The sequence below is a fragment of the Rattus norvegicus genome, chromosome 4, assembly GCF_021556685.1.
Source record: "Rattus norvegicus strain SHRSP/BbbUtx chromosome 4, alternate assembly SHRSP_T2T, whole genome shotgun sequence".
Classification (NCBI taxonomy): Eukaryota; Metazoa; Chordata; class Mammalia; order Rodentia; family Muridae; genus Rattus; species Rattus norvegicus.
Genome location: NC_141537.1, coordinates 4,746,314 through 4,771,453, shown reverse-complemented (window position 1 = coordinate 4,771,453; position 25,140 = coordinate 4,746,314). Strand labels below are relative to the sequence as shown.

The 25,140-nt window shown below is 43.4% G+C and overlaps 1 non-coding gene and 1 pseudogene across 1 annotated transcript; both read right to left on the bottom strand.

Moving 5' to 3' along the window:
* Nucleotides 1-22,754: 22,754 nt before the first annotated feature.
* On the bottom strand, nt 22,755-22,907 carry LOC134486898 (5.8S ribosomal RNA). Its single transcript, XR_015687305.1, has one exon. It is a non-coding gene; the product is annotated as a 5.8S ribosomal RNA (ribosomal RNA).
* Nucleotides 22,908-23,437: 530 nt separating this feature from the next.
* Nucleotides 23,438-24,342, bottom strand: LOC147994647 (18S ribosomal RNA; annotated as a pseudogene; the record flags this gene model as incomplete).
* Between the last annotated feature and the right edge of the window lie 798 nt (nt 24,343-25,140).

The following is a 25,140-nucleotide window of genomic DNA, read 5'->3' as shown; positions in this document are numbered from 1 at the left end:
TTCCAGATGGCCTTTGGTGTTTTCCTCTGGTGTCCGAGATGTGTGTGCAGAGAGCAGTCTCTTCTGGTTTCCCAGGCTTGTCTGCCTCTCTGAAGGTTTAGCTCTCCCTCCCACGGGATTTGGGTGCAGAGAACTGTTTATCAGGTCTGTTTCTTTCAGGTTCCGGCTGTGTCTCAGGCTGGTGTCCTGCCGCTCCTGGGCCCTCCCCCACGGGAGCCCAGAGGCCTTATACAGTTTCCTCTTGGGCCAGGGATGTGGGCAGGGGTGAGCAGTTTTGGTGGTCTCTTCCGCTCTGCAGCCTCAGGAGTGCCCACCTGACCAGGCGGTTGGGTCTCTCTCTCACCGGGTCTGGGAGCAGAGAGCTGCTGCTTAAAAAGTATTCTTAAAAGACTCACAGATCTAACCACTTATCTAAAAATCAGTCATATCTACTTTAAATCCTCAGAATGAGTATCTACTCAAGAGCAATTCTTAATAAATCTCATCAGGAAGCTGAGGGCCAAAATGTGTATAAGAAATCAATTGTTAGTGCCAGAGATGTTGGCCAGTGAGTGATTTGAGGCCCCTTAGAATTTTCCCATAATTCTTAGATTATGAGGAATATGCTGGAAGTGAACAGAGCAGAACTCCATAACAGCATAACAGCATCAAGTCCTCAGGACACACAGCTCTCAGGACACATAGTCCTTGGAGCTGTCACACTGAGGTCGCACCCACGGGACTGTGGTAATCGGGGGGGGGTTCATACTAGATCCTATCTCCATTTTAAACTTGATACTTAAATGGTTTATTTTATTTACATCAAAAATGCATGAAGCTTGGGATTTGCTTCTCAATAACTTAAGAGGTTTCTTAGTTGTTTGTAGTTCTCTGTGGTGATGTGAATGTTAGGAAAATCCCAGAAGCCACTGAGTACTAACAGAATATTAATTATTCTTCTGCTCTTAGCAAGAGGGCAAGAAAGGAATATGTTCAGTGAATTTCTCTATTGTTCTACAGTTTTCATGGCACACATTCCTTTGTCATATTAATTTCAAGTATTTTCTTGTTGTTTAGTTTTGATTTAGTTTATTGAGAGTAGTATTGTCCACTTGCTTTCTGTGTTTGTCTTTTGTATATAAAAAGGATACTGATTCCTGTGCTTTAACTTTGTGTTTTTCAACTTTTATTAATATTTATCAGCTCTAGGAGTTTTTTTAAGATTTAGTTTTTAATGTATAGAATCTTAAAACCTGAAAATAAACATATATTGATTTCTTCCCTTCTCATTTGTATTTGCTTCATTACCTTGACTTGTTTAATTGCTTGACCTAACACTGTAAGAAGTATATTGAGAAGTGAGAAGAGAGAACATCCTTGTCTTGGTCTTGATTCCAACACAAGTACTTTGAATTATTCTCTCTCTCTTTTGGATGACTTTTGCTGTATATTGCCTTTATCAAGTTGAGATAAATCCCTTGTATCCCTATTCTCTGCAAGACTTTCCTCAGAAATGGAGGCTGTATTTTATCAAAGGTCTTTTATGTATGCAATAGGGTGGTACTTGTACTTATGTGGTAGATTATGTTAATTCTCATGTATTGACGCTTTCCTCCATCTCTGGGATGAAGTGGCCTTAAGCCTAATGGGAAATCTGTTTGTGTTACTGCATTTGGTTTACACGTATTTTATTAATGCCTTGTGCACCTATGGTCATCAGAGATGTTGGTGTATGACTTTCCTTTCCAGTTGTTTGGTTTCAGCATCAAGTTTAGACTCCTAGTAAATGTTTTCTAACTGTTTTGGGAATATCTTACCTTTTCAACTTTGAGAATGTGGTGGCCGCCATTTTCATACTTTTCTTCCCCTACCTTTATGTTGACTCAAATAGGATTCAGGAAGTAATATTGACCTATTGTCAATACAGATTACAATACTGTGCACACTCAGAAGATATACTTCTTGGTTCTAAACCATGTACGATCTTGGTTCCATTACTATAGGCGGAAATATTTTCAGAACGAAATCTGCTTCCTAAAATCATAGTTTAGGGCTCACCTGCTTTGTTTTGCAACATAACCCTGTTTTTGTTTTTGTTTGTTTGTTTTGTTTTGTTTTTTGAAAAAGTGCTTTTATTTGTTGTAGCACAAAACTGTTATTTAGCCTTTTAATTTAAAATTAATAATTTGTAATTACATCCTTGATTTATATGAAAACAAGTCACTATACCATTTATTTCACTTCTTAGTGTGTTTTTATTGAATTTCACCAGGTATATTAATGAACATAAGAGGAAGGACCATGGAAAGGAGTTTATCTCTTACATATTCACAGAAGATTATGCTAAGCAGGAATACTGCGTATAAGACCTAAATTTCATTGGAAGAACCTGACTGAGGAAGTGAAAAGGAAAGGATGGGAAATAGGAAAACATTTGAAAATAAGGCTGTTGACAGGCTGGAGGGGAAGGAGGAGATTGAAAATTTAAATTGTGCTACCTGAAACAATGCGTTTTCATGGATACAAATATGTCTTTGCCTATTTAAAAAAGTACTAGTTAATATGAGGTAGGATTTATCCATGTCAGTTATGGTACAATATGCTTTAGGAATTTAATTCCTGGGGACTTAAATTGAAAGTTAGTGGTATGGTTATTTAAAAACTCATTAAAAACTATTTAAAAAGAGATAATTTCTCACTGTGTGTACTTTTCTCCATTTCCATTGTTTATATAAATACTTATTACTTCTTACCACCTTGTAAATGATGTTTAGTTACTTATAATAGTTTTTCTTTATGTGAGCATAGTTATAAACACACATGATACTATAAAATAATACAAAGAATAGTGTACTCTATCTTACTTATCTGTTTGTAAATACTCATTTGTGTGTGTGTGTGAATGTGTGTGTGTGTGTGTTTGTACTTTTAATGTGAGTGAGGCATGTGCCTTGAGAGTGTGGTGGTTGCCGTGGCAACAGAAGCAAGCAGGTCTTTGTTACCTAAGGATGATGTCATTGTTGGATTCAGAGGCTAGCTGTAAACCACTTCTGATGATAACATACCTCCTCTTTTCTTATCATAGAGAGAAGAAAAAAGGGAAAAAGGGGAAGCCGATGCTAAAAGGGAAATAGGGGCTTTAGACCTCTTAAACTGCTTCCTGCATTATCAGTTTTGGGATGTAGCTGACTTTCAACATCCGGGCCCACTTGATAGTTGTGTAAAAGGAACTGTTTGACTTTTTGGTTAGAAAATTTTGAATTTGTCTTTGAAGGAATATGGAAACAAGATTAATGAGGCAGGGAGGAAATAGTATCTCCAGGAAAATGGGAAGAAGAGGCATTAAGAAGGGCAGTATCCTATTTCTATGTAGGGTTTTGAAAAACCCAGGAATTGGAGGCCTCATGCTGTTCCCTGCATTTCTGGATGTCTGATTGCAGCTGATGGAATGTATTTCTTACTGCCCCAGATATGTTGACATAGAAACAGCATTCTTCCTGGAGAAACAGACAAGGATCACCTTCTTTAGCTGTCAGGACATCTAGTCCCTGTCTATTCTGAAGCACAACTGCTGCCAAAGAATCGATCTTTTTCTGGATGATGAGCATGGTTTCATACATTCCTTGGAAACCGTTGTCAAGCTCGGATAAGAACTTCTTGTATAGGGTTAGGGAAGTCGTCGGCCCTGCAGTTCCAGTGCCAGCACCTGTAGCTACTCCTGCAGCAACCAGGAATGGCACAACCTGCAGTGCCCTCTTATGCTGGACAGGTATATGTCAAAAACTGGAATTGGTAGAGATTCTTTGCCATGTATTACTCCTAGTTCAGGGAAGGAACACCAGTGTGTAAACTCTTCCTGACCAGCTGGCAGGTAGGTGATGATATATACCAGTGCCACACAGAATTGACGTGTTTTGAGCTGCAGGGCCCTGCGGCAGAGATAGGGTATCAAGGATTGTGGTGCTATTGCAGTCTAGGGAACTGAGTTTTCCTACAGAACATGTCCTGGATGTCCTAAAACTGTCACACCAATAAGAGGTATATAAAAAAGTATGGGGCGATGGCAGCATCGGAGTCAGGGCAGTTGATAAAAGCTGAGGTAAGGTTATTGGGCAGTATCACTAGAGAGGCTGTAATTGGCAATTGTGAATTAGTTTCATGGGGGGTACTGCGTAGCTAGCAGTCTTTAAAGTGACCAGGTTGGGTGCCATAAGGAGTTCGTACACCAAGGTCAGGGTCTGAATCAAAAGGCTAAATGACAAGTTAGTACCATTTGTGGGGGGGGGATGTCAAGGACGTAAGGACTTTGGAGGACTGTTTGATTATTTCTCCTATTTTTCCGATACCTAGAATTTGGGAAATTGGACAAAATTTCTCTGGATGTGGATAGTACTCTGGATGTGGAGGCCCTGCTTGGTTTTTAAATTAGAGCTTACCAACAACTCCTGTTTTCTACCTGGGATTCCATGGGTCTTGTATATAGAAGAACAGGGTCTTGCATTGCTGACAGAAGTGATTGGTCCTTGATCCTAACATATGTATCTGGAACGACCAATATGGGCAGCCCCCATATTTGTCTGGCCATTTTTTGCAATCATCTGGTCAAAGAGAAAACAGACAAAGAGAACATAATATGTAGAAGGAATGACAGATATAGGGATGACAGCAATTTGGATTTGCTCCCAGCATAGAGTGGTTTTCTGATCCTATTGGGAAAGTCTGTTTGTTATCAGTGGTGATTCCTTGAACCTCAAATCTCTAAATGTAAGTGATAGCATGGATGGAAACAATCAGATGAGAAGCCCAGGTCTAAACCAGTGGAGTGGAGCACAGATGCTAGAGTGGTGTCTAATTCTTCTGGGATTGGGCACAAGGTGGGTGGTCTCAACATCTTGTGGAGCTTAAGAGAGCAGGGTCCATGAAGGGCCCTACCATTTAGGAGAGACAGCTAAGAGCTGCTGATCTGAAGGGGACAGAAGAACTTGGTCTCAAATGTTGATAGGTAGTGGACAGTAGACAGCGTGTGGCCTTAGTCAGTGGTGGTCAGTAAAGTTCCATAGGAGAGAAAGGGAGAGACAAAGTAATGGGGCAAGAAAGTGGTCTAGGAGGGGAGTGCATTTAGTTGAAAGACCAGGAGTTATTACTGACATCCATACATGAGTTTGAAAGGTGAGACAAAGAGAAGTCACTTGGGGAGAGCTTGTACATAAAATGAGCCAGAGGTAGGAGTTTTGCCCAATCAAAGTTCCTGTGACAGTTTGACAAGAGTGGCTTGTAGGGAGCAGTTATTTCTTTCTACCTCACCTGAAGATTGAGGGTGGTATAGAATATGAAAATGCCAGGTGATGTCTAGGGCCTTAGACAGAATTTTAGAAATTTGGGAAGTAAATTAGGGACCATTGTCTCACTGAAGTGAGACTGAGACACCAAATTGGGATGATCTCTTGGAAGAGGAGCTCAGAAACTGTCTGAACCCTTTTGTTAGTTGTGGGATAAGCCTCCACCCACCCTGAGAATGTGTCAATCAAAACTAGGAGGTAACTGGCTCATTTGGCATGTGGGTAAAGACAAGTTGCCAGTCAGTTCCAGGAAGGGAACCTCTGGCCTGATGGGTAGAAAAAGGGGTGCTACAATACCAGAGGTTGAAGTCTGACACTTGACAGACTTTGGAAGAGGCAGTGATGGATTTAAGAAACTTAAGTCCTTAGGAGTAGGCTTCTGGTGGGTTTTAACAAAATAAGACAATGCCTTGCTGTTAGGATGAAAGTTGTGGCCAAGATGGGACAGAATTTCATGAGTGTTAGGAAGTGAGAGTGGGAATGTGGGTTGCAGTGTAAGAATGTCCTGGGGAGGGTAAAACTTGTGTAGGCCCCTAAGAGCTGCAGCTCTGGCTGCCTCTTCAGCTCCGTTGTTTCCCTTGGAGACAATAGAGTCATTCGTCAGGTGGGATCTGCAGTGGACAAAACCAATAGCTGTGTGGAGATGGGAGGCCTTTAGCATGGCCATAATTTTGTTTGCATTAGTTACTGATCCTCCTTTAGTCATAAGTACCCCATGCTCCTTCCAGTTAGGGGCATGGGTCAGGATGATATGGAAAGCATGTTTAGAATCTGTGTAGATGTTGAGGGATTGTCCCTGTGCCAGTTGAAAGGCATGGATAAGGACTACTACTTCAGCCTGTTGATTGGTGGTATGAGCAGGAAGGGCCTGTGCCTCAGTGTCTGACACTATGGGGCAGCTGGCTCTTATGGCTCCTTCATGTAGAAAGGAGCTTCCATCTGTATACCAGGTATAGATGGTCTGAGGCAAATTGCCCTCCTGTATGTGTGAAGGGTGAGGTAATAATTCCTCTAAGGTTTTAGTGCAGGGGTGAGATAAGGAGTGGTTAGTATTTGGTGGAAAAAGAAGATTGGAAAGGCAGGTGTGATTGAAAGGGTAGTGTGGAGTCTTCTATTAGAGCTACCTGAAGAGAAAGAACCTTGGAGGGAGGTAGATTCTGTAAACCTTTGAAAGGTAGGAGCTGTGACATGTTATAAAAGGAGAAGACAATTATAGGCAACCCAAATGTTAGTTTTTCTTATTCTTGAATAAGGGGTTCAGCAGCTGCTAAGGTACAAACACAAGGTGCCATCCCTGCATGGTTAGATCTAGTTTTTTTGACAGGTATGCTACAGGTACAAAGGAGGGCCCCAGTTGGTGACCTACATTTCCAAATGTTGGTATCAGGAACTGCTTTTACCTCCAGCAATGATGTCATCTGGTCACCTGAGCATCTGTTGTCAAGGCAACTGTCATCTATTTCCAGCATATATTTCATGTTACGGTTACACCACATTTCATGTTACAGTTACACCACATTTCACATAAAAGGCAGATCCTTTCTGCCCTCTTCAACTTCTCTCTCCTCTCTTCCCTTCTTTTCCTCTCTTTCTCTCCTACCTCTCTTCACCCCTTGGCCTTTGTCTCTACCATTCCAATAAACCTCTCCACGTGGAGCCTGTTGGCCTGGTGTGGTTTGTCCAGACGTGAGCCATAGAGCCTCGCTGTAAAAGACAATGTAAAAGGTGGTATGTGTATGGCTACTTAAAAAGAGAACCAAAAGCCATCAGTGGCTGAACAAAGAGGAAATTGAAAGGAAATGGATTCATGGGAGTTTAATCAACCTGATAACATTTTACATTTTATGCCCAGGTTTGGTGCCATAGGAGAACAGCCTATAGTATAGTTGGTGACCTCCAAAGGAGCTGGGAGTTGGGTTGAATCTTGTGAAAAGATCAAATACAGAGAACTCATTCTGAACCGTACAGATCCCATAGGATGCTTTATGCTAAGAAATATAATGTCAGTGCTGGAATATTGTTATTGGTTAAACTTAGGCTTTAATACCAAAGTACGCATTTTGGTTCAAACTGAATTTGAACACCTGCAGCGTGAAATACCAAAGAGGGCACCATCCCATATTACCCCATATACCAGCAGGTCACATGGCACCAATGGGTCATTTGGCCCTGGTGGGCTGTTCTCATCTTGAGAGACTTTCTGGTCTGTAGCTCCTGAAATCTCTTCACCCAATTTGCTAAGTTACCTTAGAAAGTCACTACCATGACAATCCTCAGACTTGAGCATCCAAATTTATCGGCTGGCTGGGGGGTGGGGTGGGTGGGAGTGGGGCTGTACCTATCTCTGGAAATCAGTTGAGAAGCTGTGTAATGGCAAACACCACACAAACTTAGTTTAGAATCAACAGGTAATTCAATCACTGGGTACAACTACTAACATCCTTATTAGTAAGCCATAGTAAATGAAATCCTTCAGTGGCTGATCCTGAGTGATCAGAAATCTAAGTGGGAGGCTCCAGTTCATTATATCACCTACCCCAAGTTCTCCCACAATCTAACAATCCCAAGTCCCTTTTCTCATCCTCTCTTTCTCCCTCCAACCTGGAAGTCTAACCTGGAAGTATATGTCCAGTGATTGGTGCCCTGAAACCTTTATTCATTAAGGAAAAGACCTTGCCACAAACAGCCAGCATATCAAAAATTAATCCTTATGAAATAAGTATGGTCATGGTTGATGTAGATACAACAGGTCACATGGTAAGGTGGAAAGAGAAAAGAAGATAAGTCTTGGATGCTTCTGATCAAGATAGCCTTGACTACTCAGTGGTAGTAGCAATAGAGCCTGCATAGGACAAGGGGTGAGAACCTACACATGACCTTTTTCTCTGACTTTCACATGTGTTTCCATACAAAAGGGTGTGCATTCACACATAAATATATACACATCACACAGACACACACACACACACACACACACACACACACACACACACATACACATACCCAGCCCACACACAGTTATGAAGACACATGTGCAAAAGAGACACCTATACCGTGGGTATATACCAGCCACAATTGTATATGTGTATATATGTAGGCATGTGTGTACATATGAATACTTGAATATTGTAAAATGTTTTTGAGTAATTTAGTAAATATGTAACTTATTTACATGTGTATAGAGATGTCTGTCTGACACACAGTTAGATACACATAATAAATGCATAGGTTCTTTGTATATTTAGTTTTGTCATGGAGTATATTGGTTTCTCCATCTTTGTTAATTGACAGTTTTGCTGGATAGAGTAGCCTGGATTTGTGTTCTCTTAGGGTCTGTATGACATCTGCCAAGGATCTTCTGGCTTTAATAGTCTCTGGTGAGAAGTCTGGTGTAATTCTGATAGGTCTGCCTTTGTATGTTACTTGATATTTTCCCTTACTGCTTTTAATATTCTTTCTTTGTTTTGTGCATTTGGTGTTTTGACTATTATGTGATGGGACAGATTTCCTTTCTGGTCAATCTTATTTGGAGTTCTGTAAACTTCTTGTATGTTTATGGGCATGTCTTTCTTTTCTTTAGGGAAGTTTCCTTCTACAATTTTGTTGAAGATATTTACTGGACATTTATGTTGGAAATATTAGCTCTCTTCTATACCTACTATCCTTAGGGTTGATCTTTCCATTGTGTCTTGGATTTCCTCAATATTTTGGGTTAGGAGCTTTTTGCATTTTACATTATCTTTGATGGTTGTGTCAGTGTTTTCTGTTATCTTCTGCCGATGAGATTCTCTCCTCTATCTCTTGATTTCTGATTGAAAATACTTGTGTTTCTGACACCTGATCTTCTTCCTTCGTTTTCCATCTCCAGGGTTGTCACCCTTTGTGCTTTCTTTATTGTCTCTATTTCCATTTTTAATTACTGGATGACTTTGTTCAATTCCTTTACCTGTTAGTTTGTGCTTTCCTGTAGTTCTTCAGGAGATTTCTGTGTTTCCTTTTTAAGGGCTTCTATTCCTTACCTGTGCTGTGCTGTATTTCTTTAAGATAGGTGTTTATGTCCTACAAAGAATAATAGACCGAAAACTCAAACACAAGGAGAAAAACTAACCCTAGAAAAAGCACAAAAGTAATCTTCTTGCAACAAAACCAAAGGAAGAGAAATACACAAATATAATTCCACCTCTAACAACAAAAAATAACAGGAAACAACAATCCTAATCTTTAATATCTCTTAATATCAATGGACTCACTTCTCTAATAAAAACACATAGACAAACAGAGTGGATACTTAAAGAGGACTAAGTATTTGCTGCAAACAGGAAACCTGCATAAGTGACAATGACAGACATTACCTCAGAGTAAATTGCTGGAAAATAATTTCCCAAGCAAATGGTCCAAACAAAAAAGCTGGAGTAGCCATTCTCATATCTAATAAAATCAACTTTCAACTAAAAGTTTTTAGAAAAGATAAGGAAGGACACTTCATATTCATCGAAGGAAAAGTCCAACAAGATGAACTCTCAGTCCTGAATATCTATGCTCCAAATGCCAGGGCACTTGCATTCATAAAAGAAACCTTACTAAAGCTCAAAGCACATATTGCATGTCAAACAATAGCAGTGGGAGATTTCAACACCCCACTTTCATCAATGGACAGCTCATAGAAACAGAAATTAAACAGAGACATAGAGAAACTAACGTAAGTTATGAGCCAAACAGACTTAACAGATATTAATAGAACATTTCATCCTAAAACAAAAGAATATACCTTCTTCTTACAACCTCATGGTACCTTCTCCAGGACTGACAGACCTCAACAAATATAAGATTGAAATAATTGCATGCATCCTATCAGATTACCATGGACTAAGGCTTGTTTTCAAGAACAACAATAGTGACAGAAAGCTTACATATACATGGAAGCTGAATAACACTCTACTCAATGATAATTGGTCATGGAAGAAATAAAGAAATAAATTAAAGACTTTTTAGGATTTAATGAAAATAAAGGTACAACGTACCCAAACTTATGGAACAGAATGAAAACAGTGCTAAGAGGAAAACTCACAGCTCAAAAAGAAATTGGAGAGAGCATACATTAGCACCTTGACAGAACACCTAAAACCTCTAGAACTAAAAGAAGCAAATGCACCCAAGAAGAGCAGAAGGCAGGAAATTGTATTAAACTCAGGGCTGAAATCAACCAAGTAGAAACAAAAAAAAGGAATATACAAAGAATCAACAAAAGTGGGATCTGGTTTTTTGAGAAAATCAACAAGATAGATAATAAACCCTTAGCCTGGCTAACCAGAGGGCACAGAGTATCCAAATTAACAAATCAGAAATGAAAAGTAAGACATAACCAGAGAATCTGAGGAAATTCAGAAAATGATAAGATCCTACTACAAAAGCTTATATTCAACAATACTGGAAAATCTGTATTGAATGGATAATTTTCTAGACAGATACCAGGTACAAAAGTTAAGTCAGGATCACACAAAGCATCTAAACAGTCCCATAACTACTAAGGAAATAGAAGCGGTTATTAAAAGTCTCCCCATCAAATAAAGCCCAGGACCAGGTCTGTTTAGTGCAGAATTCTATCAGACCTTCATAGAAGATATCATACCAATATGGTGCAAACTATTCCACAAAATAGAAAAAGAAGGAACACTACCCATTTCCTTCTATGAAACCATAATTATGCTTGTTGCTGTTAAATATTGGCTGCGCCCGTCCAGAAAGAGCACACGAAACCAATACCAACACGGTTTCTTGTGGTGAGATTTAATAATTCCCTTATTGAATACAAGGGGAAGGTGCCAGAGAAAGAACAGAAAAGAGAGTGAGGGTGGAGGGAGTCTGCTTTTATTTGTACTGTGAGGTAAAGATGCCCAGGTGGAGGTGAGACTTGAGCCAAAACGACTTGTGGGACTGTACGGTGTTAATGCTAAAGGCAACACTTGATACCAACAATGCTTATACCTAAACCACACAAAAAAACAAGAAAGAAAGAGAAGTTCAGAGCAATTTCCCTTATGAATATCAAAGCAAAAATACTCAATAAAATTCTTACAAACCAAATCCAAGCAACCATCAAAATGATAATCCATCATGGTTAAGTAGATTTCATCCCAAAGATGCAGAGATGGTTCAATATATGGAAATCCATCAATGTAATTCACTAGAGGGGCAGGCAGTGAAAGGTACCCTGATTCCTGCTGGAGATAGGTTGAATCCCCAGGACACTTAAAGGGGACTGCTGGTGCCTTCCCAATTTCCCAGGATAACAGGTCCCCCCAAAGACCCCTTTCAGAGGTTTGAGACAGACTAGTCATGTAGGGCAATGCTGCAAGCCCCTTCAGCACAGGTCATGTAGGCTCAAGACAGATCAGAGGTGGAAGCAGGACCACACCTACAAATAAGTATATGAGGAGGTCTTCCCAAGCTCTCAGGACAAACCAATAGGAAGTACCTTCTGTCAGACACTGACCCATTCACAAAACTATTTAAGTACAATGAAGGCGTTCAGAAATTATTCCATTGTCTATGAGCTTCTGTTATAAGAGCTGTTACTCTGCCACTTGGAGATGAGATCTGCTCTCTGGAAATCATCACTGCCAGAATCTCCCTTGCACTCCTCACTGGCTAGTCAGTCCCCTGCTGGTTCAGCCCAGCCCAGGTAACCAAAGTGGCAGGCAGTGGGGATAAGGAGAAGGACCAGCACATGGGGTGGCAAGAAAAGGTTCCCCCTCCCTGCCTGAGATCTTTCTCCCTTTACCTGTACCCACACAACTATCCAGCCTGGTCAGAGATCAAAGCAGAGAGCACTCTGGCACCAGAGTCCTACAATGTAGTGCTCGAAACAATGATCAACAAAACTGCAGTGTGGGAAGGTGAGTCATCTCCCCCAACTCTGGAGACTAGCAACCTGTCTTTTCCTGCTGAGTTTTCATTCAGCACCATCTCAAGCTTAGGTCAAGCTGTAGGGGGAACTGAAGGCTCCTGGCCAGAGATACTCTCTGGAATTGGCTGAAGGTCCCTTTATCCCCTGTCTAAATCCTGACAGCCTGCAAAACAGCCTGCAATCAGTTTTGGCAGACTCCCTATCTAACCTGGTAAAGCAGCAGACACTTAAAGCCACAGGGCACATGCTTGTTCTTTAATCTGCAGGAAGGCTTAACCTTTTGGACTCCTGTGGAATCCCCCAAGGCCTATAGGCCAAGGGAATGTTCCCATTGGACAAACCATTTTCCTCTTTTCTGTAACAGACAGTTCACCGGTACACACAAAAACACAACATTAAAAAAAAAAATTCCGACCCGCGGATCCTGGCCCGCAGCAGCTCTCTGCCCCCAGACCCTGTGAGAGAGAGACCCAACCGCCTGGTCAGGTGGGCACTCCTGAGGCTGCAGAGCGGAAGAGACCACCAACACTGCTCACCCCTGCCCACATCCCTGGCCCAAGAGGAAACTGTATAAGGCCTCTGGGCTCCCGTGGGGGAGGGCCCAGGAGCGGCAGGACCCCTGCCTGAGACACCGCCTGAACCTGAAAGAAACAGACTGGATAAACAGTTCTCTGCACCCAAATCCCGTGGGAGGGAGAGCTGAACCTTCAGAGAGGCAGACAAGCCTGGGAAACCAGAAGAGACTGCCCTCTGCACACACATCTCGGACGCCAGAGGAAAAAGCCAAAGACCATCTGGAACCCTGGTGCACTGAAGCTCCCGGAAGGGGCGGCACAGGTCTTCCTGGTTGCTGCCGCTGCAGAGAGCCCCTGGGCAGCACCCCACGAGAGAACTTGAGCCTCGGGACCACAGGTAAGACCAACTTTTCTGCTGCAAGAAAGGTGCCTGGTGAACTCAAGACACAGGCCCACAGGAACAGCTGAAGACCTGTAGAGAGGAAAAACTACACGCCGGAAAGCAGAACACTCTGTCCCCATAACTGACTGAAAGAGAGGAAAACAGGTCTACAGCACTCCTGACACACAGGCTTATAGGACAGTCTAGCCACTGTCAGAAATAGCAGAACAAAGTAAAACTAGAGATAATCTGATGGTGAGAGGCAAGCACACGAACCCAAGCAACAGAAACCAAGACTACATGGCACCATTGGAGCCCAATTCTCCCATCAAAACAAACATGGAATATCCAAACACACCAGAAAAGCAATATCTAGTTTCAAAATCATTTTTGATCATGATGCTGGAGGACTTCAAGAAAGACATGAAGAACTTCCTTAGAGAACAAGTAGAAGCCTACAGAGAGGAATCGCAAAAATGCCTGAAAGAATCGCAAAAATCCCTGAAAGAATTCCAGGAAAACATAAATAAACAAGTAGAAGCCCATAGAGAGGAGACACAAAAATCCCTGAAAGAATTCCAGGAAAACACAATCAAACAGTTGAAGGAATTAAAAATGGAAATAGAAGCAATCAAGAAAGAACACATGGAAACAACCCTGGATATAGAAAACCTAAAGAAGAGACAAGGAGCTGTAGATACAAGCTTCACCAACAGAATACAAGAGATGGAAGAGAGAATCTCGGGAGCAGAAGATTCCATAGAAATCATTGACTCAACTGTCAAAGATAATGTAAAGCAGAAAAAGCTACTGGTACAAAACATACAGGAAATCCAGGACTCAATGAGAAGATCAAACCTAAGGATAATAGGTATAGAAGAGAGTGAAGACTCGCAGCTCAAAGGACCAGTAAATATCTTCAACAAAATCATAGAAGAAAACTTCCCTAACCTAAAAAAAGAGATACCCATAGGCATACAAGAAGCCTACAGAACTCCAAATAGATTGGAACAGAAAAGAAACACCTCCCGTCACATAATTGCAAGGGACAGAGAGAATACAAGGCCACAGAATATGTTGCTTATCAATTATATTGAGAGGTTACAAAGGGAATGGCAGGTTTGAGGAAAGCAGCCAGTTAGACAGGACTGTGATCTAACACTTCCCTGCTTATGAAAGAAAATTCAAAAGTCACATCCAGCTGGAAAGTCTTATGAATACTATGAAGTACCTATTAATGTGGAAGCAGGACTGCCCTAGGCTGTGTGAAAGACCTGGACAAAACAATAACTGGAACACTTGTTCTATGCCCTTACCCAGGATCAAACTTGTCAAGGCCTGTCTGATGCTGAAGCCAATGTCTTAAAGGAGTCAAGGTTGAGGGAAGAGACTCTTCCCTTAGGTTGTGGTTATCAGTTCTTAGGCAGCTGTAACTGTGGTATCCCATGTTCTGTTCGTCAGCATTGTCTGACGTAATCATTTGCTGACTTAGTTGTTCCCCATGTACAACCACCAGTACCCCCAGGACTGCAAATTATAAATATGATTCTACAATTTCTAATAAAGTGCAAATAAATTTCAAGCAACCATAACAAAAATGTTTACTAACAGCAGTCACATTTTAAATCAGACAAACTAAAAATAAATTGAACACCACGTGCTCCAGCTGTATATCCTCTGGACATAACCCCAAGACACCAAATTACTACAGAGGTACTTGTACTGTTTCACCCATTGTTTCTTAGTTCCCAGCAGGGAGGAAATGCAATTCATATGAATCCTAATGGGGTGACTGCTCTGCTTTTCCTATCAGTTATTTTGCTATACTGCCACTATGCCATCCTCATCATGCAATCCTAGATAGCACAGTGATCTATGACTCCAACATATAATGTTTGACTATGTAATTGCAAATATTGGAAGACAAATGAAGCCTTATATACTGCTATATATTTATTTAAATGTCCCTGTTTGTTTTATTCCAGAGACGGTGCTGCTAAAGGTATATACACACTTCTCCCTCATTTCCTCTGCTGAAGGGTATGTGGCTCTGTTTTAATTCTCATGTGAAAAGTATCACATTCTCTATACTATTTCAAGAGATGTATCTCTCTTACTCTTTTCTCTTTAAAGAGTCTAAACTGTCCTTATATCAAACTATGCTGTTTATATAACAGGCAAACCCAGAAATATCAAGTATGCTTCACAAGGTAAGTATGCAAAATGCAGTGTTTTAGAATTGCTTGTAATGCATCTACTCCTATTTTTATTTTCTGGTCTATTCAGGTGTCTTTTATAATATCCACCTGCTTGTTGCCTATGGAAAATTACAAACAAAAGCAAAAACAAAAAACAATTAAAGTCTGTTATCAAATCTTAAGCAAACATTCATCAATCTAGGACTGGGAAATTGCTCAGAGGGTAGAAACATATGGACCTGGGTGTGAATATTCAGCATGTATACATAATGCCAGGCATAGGGGATAGCTACACATAACTATTACCTCTGAATCCTGAGGGCTCACTGAGTAGTTCTCCAATTCCACACTGAATTTCTAGTTCAACAAGAGAACTTATGTCAAGAACAGTGAACAGCACTAAAGAATACACTTGAAATCCTTCTCAGATCTCCAAAAACACATGCACAGATGGGTAAAGCCACACAGTTACAGGCATGCACCACACACTCACATCCACCTACATTCTTACAACACACAACACCACAGATACATAGAAAATGGTTAAGGGACTGCAGGGTAATTCTTAATTTGCTGTTGTCACCCAGTATGTATCTTATATACTGATAATAATCAAGAAAAAATTAAGCTGAACAGAGTTTATTCATCGTTTTACCTTTTGCTATATTTTAATTTAATTAAAATGCTTTTGTAATTTTATGGGATTCTAGAATCACCCAGGACAAAAACTTTTGAGCATGACTGAGAGAGAGAGACATCAGACTGGAAGAGTTATAGTGCAAATGCCCTCCAGCCAGAAGCTGGAATCCAGATGCCCTTCAACAGAGGAATGGATACAGAAAATGTGGCATATTTACACAATGAAGTACTACTCAGCTATTAAAAACAATGACTTCATGAAATTCCTAGGCAAATGGATAGAACTAGGAATTATCATCCTGAGTGAATTAACACAGTTAGTATATACTAGTCCAAAGCTTGGAATACCCAAGATACAATTTATAGACCATATGATGCTCAAGAAGTAGGAAGAACAAAATGTGTACACTTCAGTCCTTTCTAGAAGGGGGAAAAAACACTCAAGAGGGAGGGGAATATAGGGACACAGTGGAGCAGAGACTTAAGGAAAGGCCATCTAGATGCTGCCCCATCTGGGGATCTATCACATCTGCAGCCACCAAACCTAGTCAGTATTGCTGATGCCAAGAAGTCCTTATTGATGGAAGCTTGATGTGGATGTCTCCTGAGAGACTCTGCCAGAACCTCACTGATATAGACAAGCATGCTTTAAGCCAACCATCGGACTCCATGGGTACTCCAATGAAGGAGTGAAGGAAGAGCTGAAATGGTTTGCAAACCCATAGGAAGAACAACAATATCAACCAACTAGACTTACCAGTGCTCCCAGGGATTAAACTACTAACCAAATAGTACTCATGTAAAAGCCTATTGCTTCAGTTGCATATGGAGCAGAGGATGGCATTGTCTGGCATCAATAGGAGGGGAAGCCCTTGGTCCTGTGAATGTTCCTTTCTCCAGTGCAGGGGAATGGTATGCTATTGAGGTGCAAGTGAGTGGATGGGAGGAAAAGCATCCTCATGGAAGCAGGGGGTGGGTTGTGGGAGAGTGGGTAACTCGGCAAGGGAATAACATTTGCAATGTAAATATATAAAATATCAAGTTAAAAAATGTTACCACTGCTCTTAATAACCCTATATAAGTTGTTAAAATCCACTTGACAAAATTCTTACTACGTCTGTTTTGTGTTTACATATGGACTATGATGGATTAACACCATATCTGGGAATATCTCCTCAATATTAGATATAACATCTGAATATGTGATTATTTATATCCATTTTTTGTTCAAGAAGAATCCGATGCCAAAGAAAATTTCCTCTTTTTGATTAGCATGGAAATTATATTCAAAATAAGCTAATAAAATAAAGGATAAATGAGTGTATACACATTCACATACATATTCATATATATGAATATGTGTGTATATATGTATACATGATGTAGGCCTCCTTCACAGGGCATCTAGGCCTTAACAGTTCCCTCAGGCCTACACATTGCATCTAGGCCTTCATGTTTTCCCTAGACCTTTAACAGCCAGCAGCTTTGCCCTCTGAGCCATCAGTCTACAGAGGAATTCATAGAGAAACCCTGTCTGAAAAACTAGGGGAGGGAGACAAACAGATTAACAGATTGATTGCTCTCTCTCTCTCTCTCTCTCTCTCTCTCTGTGTGTGTGTGTGTGTGTGTGTGTGTGTGTGTGTTCAACTGAGGAGGCACTGGCAAATAAATGTTTGCCCCTCCTCTGTAAGCCAGTCCACCCCAATACTGCCTTCCCCTTTCCTTAGTTTGTTTGGTTTATTCCAACTTAATTGTATCTGTTTCTTTAATTTCCTCTTCATTTCTTTAGTTGAGTCAGGGGTCTTTGCACATAAGCCCTGGAAATCAGTACCTGGATCAGGTCTGCAGCCTGCTCACAGGGTTCTAACCACCTCCACCACTCAAGTGATGCAATTAAAGACATGCAGCACCGCACCTGGCTTCTTTTCACTGCACATTTACTTTAGTTGCAAGGTTCATTCAGGTCTGAGAGAGGAGGGAGGGAAGGAGGGAAGAGAGACAGAGAGTGACAGAGAAACAGTGACAGAGAGGGAAAATTTTAGGTTATTGTTCCTTCTCTTCAATCACTGTCTGTTGTTTGCCATCTTGGCAACCATGCCCTGAAACCCTACCTTGGGTAAGATCAAGCATAATGGTAACAACCATATAATTCCTGCTTAGTCGCACTGAACACCCCAGTCATCACTACCTGTAGAGAATTGTAAGGAGGCTCCTCTGATCTAGAGAGTAGTACCCTTGAATGAAATGAGAAGCACAACAAGCATTATTTGTTTTGAAATATAAGACATGGAAAGAACTACACGTGTGGATTTACAGACAGAAAGACAGAGAGACTGACAGACAGACAGACAGGACAGACAAGACAGAATAGGACGGGACAGAACAGGACAGGACAATAGAAGAAAACAAGAACACAAACAAAAACTCAAAATGGAAGTCTGGTGCCAAATAGTCTCTGTCTGCACTGTAGCTCTAGTGTTGGTGGTCCAGCTTATAAAAGCTTATACATGGATGGTTTTGGGAAATGCTGCTGGGTGTTCGGTTCAGGTCCAAGATAATTGCAGGTAACTAGACAACAAAGAAAGCAGTAGACTAACTTCTACAGTGTTTGGTTTCTGAGTGTGTTATCACACAGAAGAACCTACCAGAATATGTCATGAATTCCGGCAGTAACAGCAGAAACAACCAATGAGAAAGTGTCCTTATAATATTAGTAACTGCAACAAAATGGCAGACTAGCTAGGTAACAGTTACCTAGCCATTAACTAATCTGACATAGGCCTTCTTCACATTGCATCTAGATAGGCCTTCCTACCTTCCTCTCCAGTACTGAGACCAAAGTGAGATCAAAGTCATGCATCACTATGCGTGCCTTCCTTTTCATTTTTTTCTTTCATCCTAGGAAGTGTGTGTGTGTGTGTGTGTGTGTGTGTGTGTGTGTAGAGAGAGCGAGAGAGAGAGGGAGAGGGAGAGGAGCAGAGGGAGAGAGAGAGAGAGCGTTCTAGAGAGAGAGGGGGGGAGCTTTAAAATCAGCACTTAAGACTTTTTTCTTCCTATCTCTATCCCAATCCCCCCAACCATCAGTAAAGCCACCAGCACCAGAGACAGAGGAAGATGAAATCTCTAGTCTGAAAAACTAGAGGAGGAAGATGAACAGATCTCTCTCTCTCTCTCTCTCTCTCTCTCTCTCTCTCTCTCTCTCTCTCTCTCTTTCTCTCTCTTCCTCATAATTTTTTAAAGTGTTCCCTTTGTGCTGTGTGGATTCTACTTTATTAAACAAGTTTCACATCATACTAGCTCCAAAGAGGAGTCAACAGTCTCTTGGCGTGCAGGCAGTTGTTGCCTGCTTAAAATATTTTTTGGTGTGTGTGTTTGTTTGTTTGTTTGTTTCAAAACCCAGGGCCTGCCTTCGTTCAACAGATCCAAACCCAGTTCTCCAAGGGAAAAATGGAGTTAAGTCCAAAGTCACTGGCATTTAAGTCATCTGCCATTGAAAGTCATAGGAGATGGGAATATCGTGCTTTCTCTAATGTAGATTCACCTGGGAATGCATCAACTACATATAAGAACAGGCCTGGGGTACAACGGGGTGGAGGATGGGGAGGAAGGATCTGGAAAGAGCTTTGCGATGTGAAACTATGATCAGAATGTTGCATAGAAAACAAAATTTGTTCTTTAAAAAAAAAAAAGCACCCGATATCTATCCAAAAGTGAAAGGAAAAAAAAACCGACAGCACAACTTTACTAACTGCAAATGTTCCATCTCCTTGTATCCAAACACTCCACTCCACGATAGGTAGATGATAGTTTGCACTTCTGTCCCAGTTGTGCTATCGAGGTCAATAAAAGGGGAACTACCTCTGTGGTTATGTTTTACACACACGAAATAAAATAAAAGGAGTGGATAGACGTGCCTGGCATTTTAAGATGCTCAGTTTCTTTGCAAGCTTAATTTTGTTTCATTCTTTTAAAGGTTTATTTATTTATTTTCATTTATATGAGTACACTAAAGCACTTTTCAAATACACATGGCAGTATAGTACACGGGATATCCCTTTGCAGAGGGTTGTGAGCCACTATATGGTTTCTGTGGAATGAAACTCAGGACCTCTGGAAGAGCAGAGCAGTGAGTGCTCTTAACCTCAGAGCCATCTCTCCAGCCCTTCACAAGCTTTATTTAACTAAACATTAAACATGAATCAGAAATGCCAAATCTTGCAAATATGGTCCAGATTCAGCCTTACTTAGAAATCCAGAGCTGGCAGGGCGAGGCTAGGATTTGAGAGTGAGCAAAGGGAGTCTTCCTCTTTCCCTGAGGGTGTGCTATCAATTCCATTACCATTTCCAAACAGCTGGGTGTGAGTCTAACTAAGGTTTTCTTCAGTCATTTGCCATGAGCCAGAGCACTGAAAGGACAGCGAGGGATCAGACATTCACACTGAAATCATCACTCACTGATTTCAGGCAGAAAACTTGCCCCTCCCCCCCCAAAGAGGCACAGCCTGGCTCAGCACTGAAGCAAAGCATGCTAGGGTAGCAGCAGTATTACCCTGACAGACCTTCAGGGACATGCATATCTCCAGCCCCACCCCACCCCCTCTTAGCTACCTCCTGTCCACCCCTCCCCCTTCCCTCACATACAGGGAGTATGCCTCCTGTGTGTGTGTGTGGTGGTGGGGGTGGAGATGGAAATATCTCTTGAGAGAGAGTTCGGGTCTCCCAAACAAATAAATGACTAGAAACTTCATTTATTTCCTTTATTTCATTGAGCATACAGTGGAAGAGTTAAAAGGAACAGGGAAACTAGGCCAACTGGTAGAGCTCCTTCCATTTTGTTTCAAAAAGGAAAAGTCAAAGAAACAACACTACCTGGTTTTCGTGAAAAGAACAAAATGGTAAAAGTTGAAACATCGGCTCGCCACTTAATACTTTGGCTCTTAATAAAAGGGCCAACAGATCTACCTCCTGTTTGGTAAAAAAGAGAATAAAAACCCACAAAAACATTCTGTTAGCCAACTTCCCTTTAAACCTCTGTTAAACAGGAAGACTGTTTTTTTTAAACATCATTTTAAATATTTAAATATGTATTTGTGTGTGTGTGTGTCTCTGTGTGTGTGAGTGCCTGTGTGTGTGTGTGTCTGTCTGTCTGTGCCTTCTGTATGGAGAGGATGTGCTGTAATACTCGGGGCGGGGTGGTCCAGGGCCCACGGGTGTTGACACACCGCCTCCCAAGTCACCTTCCCCGCAGTGCCTTCCCAGCCTGGCCTTCCCAGAGGTCCCTTAGCCCGTTTTGGCGCACCACCACAGTGGAAGGACGCCCAGCGTGGCCAGTCACCGACGGGGGGGAGGGGGGGAGGCATTACCCACCAACCCTACCCCAGGTCCCACCTGGGCGACCACACTGCACCCCGCGCCCGCCCCGGGAGTGCCCGCTGACCCCCCCCCCCCACCGCATTGGGAGGAGCGGGGACGGCGACAGCGGGACGCGTGGAGGGGGAAGAAAATCGCGCAGGTGGAGAGGTCAGGAGGAACGGGGAGCGGGAAAGATCCACTGGGTTCACTGGCCCAGCCGAACATGTGCAGCCGGTTTGAATCCTCTGGTGGACTGCGCTGACCCCACCAGTTTACCTCTTAATGATTTCACGCCCTCTTGAACTCTTTCTTCAAAGTTCTTTTCAACTTTTCCTTACTGTACTTGTTGGCTATCAGTCTCCTGCCAGTATTTAGCCTTAAATGGAGTTTACCACCCTCATTGGGCTGCATTCCCAGGCAACCGGACTCTGGGAAGACCCGCGCCCGGCACTCCTGGGTCCGCTACCGGCCTCACACCATCCACGGGCTGGGCCTCGATCCGAAGGACTTGGGCCCCCACCAGCGGCGCCGGGGAGTGGGTCTTCCATACGCCACATTTCCCGCGCCACGGCACGCGGCAGGGATTCAGCGATGGGCTCTTCCTTGTTCATTCACCATTACTGAGGGAATCCTGGTTACTTTCTCTTCCTCCGCTGACTAATATGCTTAAATTCAGCGGGTCGTCACGTCTGATCTGAGGTCACTGTCGAGAGGGGAAGGAGGAAAGGAGGGTGCGCGTGCTGCCGCGGTCTGACGGACGGAGAGGAGAGCGAGAGGGTGCCAGGGTCCCAGGCCGGGGCCTGTGACCTCTCTACCCCGGCCAGCTCCCACATCCCGGGGGCAAGTCGTGTCAGCGCATGGACACCATGGTGTCCCTCTGGCTGGCGCCCGAGCGGTCGGCCCCCGGCAGAGGGAGGGGGGAGGAGAGGTACCTGAGACAGGCCCCCGCGGGTGAGGTATGGCCCCCACCCCATCCGACGCTTGCAGGTCACTCTTTCTGCATGCACTGGCGGGTGCACAGTGGTGGTGGATGCACCGACCCCATGGGAAGGGGCTGCCTTCCACCAGATCGGAGGCACGATGACCGACCCCGGAGATGCAGCCCCTCTGGCGTCCAGGCACCCAACCAACCCATGCCAACGCATCCACATGGTGGGGAGAGCGGGCGAGGACGGGAGTGGGAGCGGTGGGGCAAGCAGGAAGGAGCCACAAGGAGGTTGGCCGGTGCTCGGTGCCAGTGGATGGGGAGAATGAGGCCCGCTCAGCCCAACCAGGCGTGGACGAACGCTGGACAATGCCCACGTCTGTCCTTGGGGAGACGGACGGCCAAGAGGAGAGGCCCTGCGAGCAGAGTCCAAGCCGCGCGATGCGCCCATCCCCCAACCCCCCCCCCCCCCCCGCAGCGGCAGCGAAACCGCAAGAGGGCGGCAATTGATCCTCAAGTGATTCTCAGACAGGTGTAGTCCAGGGAGGAACCCGGGGCCGCAACTGCATTCGAAGTGTCCATGATCAATGTGTCCTGCAATTCACATTAATTCTCGCAGCTAGCTACATTCTTCATCGATGCACGAGCCAAGTGATCCACCGCTAAGAGTTGTATGGCTATGTGGGGTGTGAGCGGACTTGTATGGGTGCTAACACTGGCACAAGCTCCCCCGCCCGCCCCTGCTGCACCGGAAGAGAGGGGCCAATGGCGAGGCGGTTCCACCTCAGGCCGGCCAGCGGGAAACTAAAGGATACATGTGAAAAGAAAAAAAAAGACAGGGTCGGGATCGGAAATGCGGGAAACAAGGGACATGGGACGCCGCTAACCCAGCACCCAGCGGCATTGGGCAAGGGAGGTGCTGGAGGCGGCGGCGGAGGCGGAGGCTGGCGCCCGGAGGTGTGGATGGAGGCAGAGGAGGGAGGGAGAGAGAGAGAATGGAGGAGATCCCTCAATGGACCAGACCTGACACCCTCCCCGAACCGCTCCATAACAATCCCTGCTTTTCCCGAAATGCTCACTTGGCTTGCAGGCTGTGGCACGGGCCACGATGGCGACCAGGACACAGGGACGCCCCTCCCGGTGAGAGGAGGGACTCACACAGGCCCAAGAAAGGACCAGACACCCCCTCGGCCTTCTCCATTAATGATCCTTCCACCGGTTCACCTACAGAAACCTTGTTAAGACTTTTACTTCCTCTAGATAATCAAGTTCCACCATCTTCTCAGCCCTCCCACAGGGCCATGGGCTGATGAGGCCTCACTAAACCATCCAATCGGCAGTAGCGAAGGGCTGTGTGTACAAGGGACAGGGACTTAATCAAAGCAAGCTTATGACCTGCACTTACTGGGAATTCCTCGTTCATGGGGAATAATTGTAACCCCAGATCTCCATCACGAATGCGGTTCAATGGGTTACCCTTGCCTGCAGGCATAGGGTAGGCACATGCTAAGCTAGGCAGTGTGGTGCACATGCAGCCGAGGACATCTAAGGGCATCACAGACCTGTTATTGTTCAATCTCAGGTGGCTGAACACCACTTGTCCCTCTAAGAAGTTGGGGGACGCCGACCGCTCAGGGGGTCGCGTAAGTAGTTAGCATGCCAGAGTCTTCTTCCTTATAGGAATAAACCAGACATATCGCTCCACCAACTAAGAACAGCCATGAACCACCACCCAGGGAAGCAAGAAAGACCTATCAATCTGTCAATCCTGTCTGTGTCCAGGCTGGGTGAGGATTCCCGTGTTGAGTCAAATTAAGCTGCAGGCTCCACTCTTGGTGCTGCCTTTCCGTCAATTCCTTTAAGTTTCAGCTTTGCAACCATACTCCACCGGAACCCAAAGACTTTGGATTCTCAGAAGATGCTTGACTATCATGGGAATAACACCACCACGAACCCAGTCAGCATCTGTTTAGTTATGTACCCCCATTTGTTTTACTTTTTCTTTCTCCATTTCTCTTTCTTTTTCTTTCATTAGGGGAGGGGATTGTTTTAATTCACATTTTAAATATTATCCCCTTTCCTGATTTGTCCTCTAGAAACCAGCTATTATTTCCCCTCATGCCTCCTGTTCTATGAGGGCAGTTCCTCAGTCACCCACTCACTCCTTCCAACCTGCCCATTCTGACAGTTCCCTACACTGGGGCATCAAGCCTTGACAGGACCAAGGGCATTTGCTCCCATTGGTGCCTGAAAAGGACATCCTCTGCTTCATATGCAGATGGAGCCATAGGCTCATCCTTGTGTGTTCTTGGGATGGTTGTTTAGTCCATGGAAGATCGAGGGCAGGGGTTTGGTTGGTTGATATTGTTCTTCTTATGGGGTGGCAAACCCCTTCAACTACTTCAGTTCTTTCTGTAACTCCTCTCTTTGGAACCTTGTTCTAAGTTCAATGGTTCACTGCAAGCATTCTCCCTTCTTCCCTCCCTCTCTGCTTCCCTCCCTCCCCACACCACTCTATGTTTGTATGTTTGTGTGTTTGTGTGTCTCTGTGTATGTGTGTGTCTGTCTGTCTGTCTGTGTGTCTGTCTGTATGTCTTTCTAAGTGAATGTCACTTTTCTTTTCTTAGATAAAGTGATGAGATAAGAGTCTTACCCAAGCTATTCAAATATGTCCTTTAGGCTTTGGCCAGAGTATTTTTTCCCTCTGTTCTACTATTTATAGACCTAATACTAGGAGCTTCTAACCTCCATGTAATCCAACCTTCCAAGCTGACTGATTCAATATGGTTTCTCTTGGCATCTTCATGAGATGTTCTGCTTGGACTAACATTAACGTGGACAATGTGTTACAATCTTCTGGATCCTTCTAATTCTCCAGCTTTTTCTGTTTTCCCCAGTGAATAG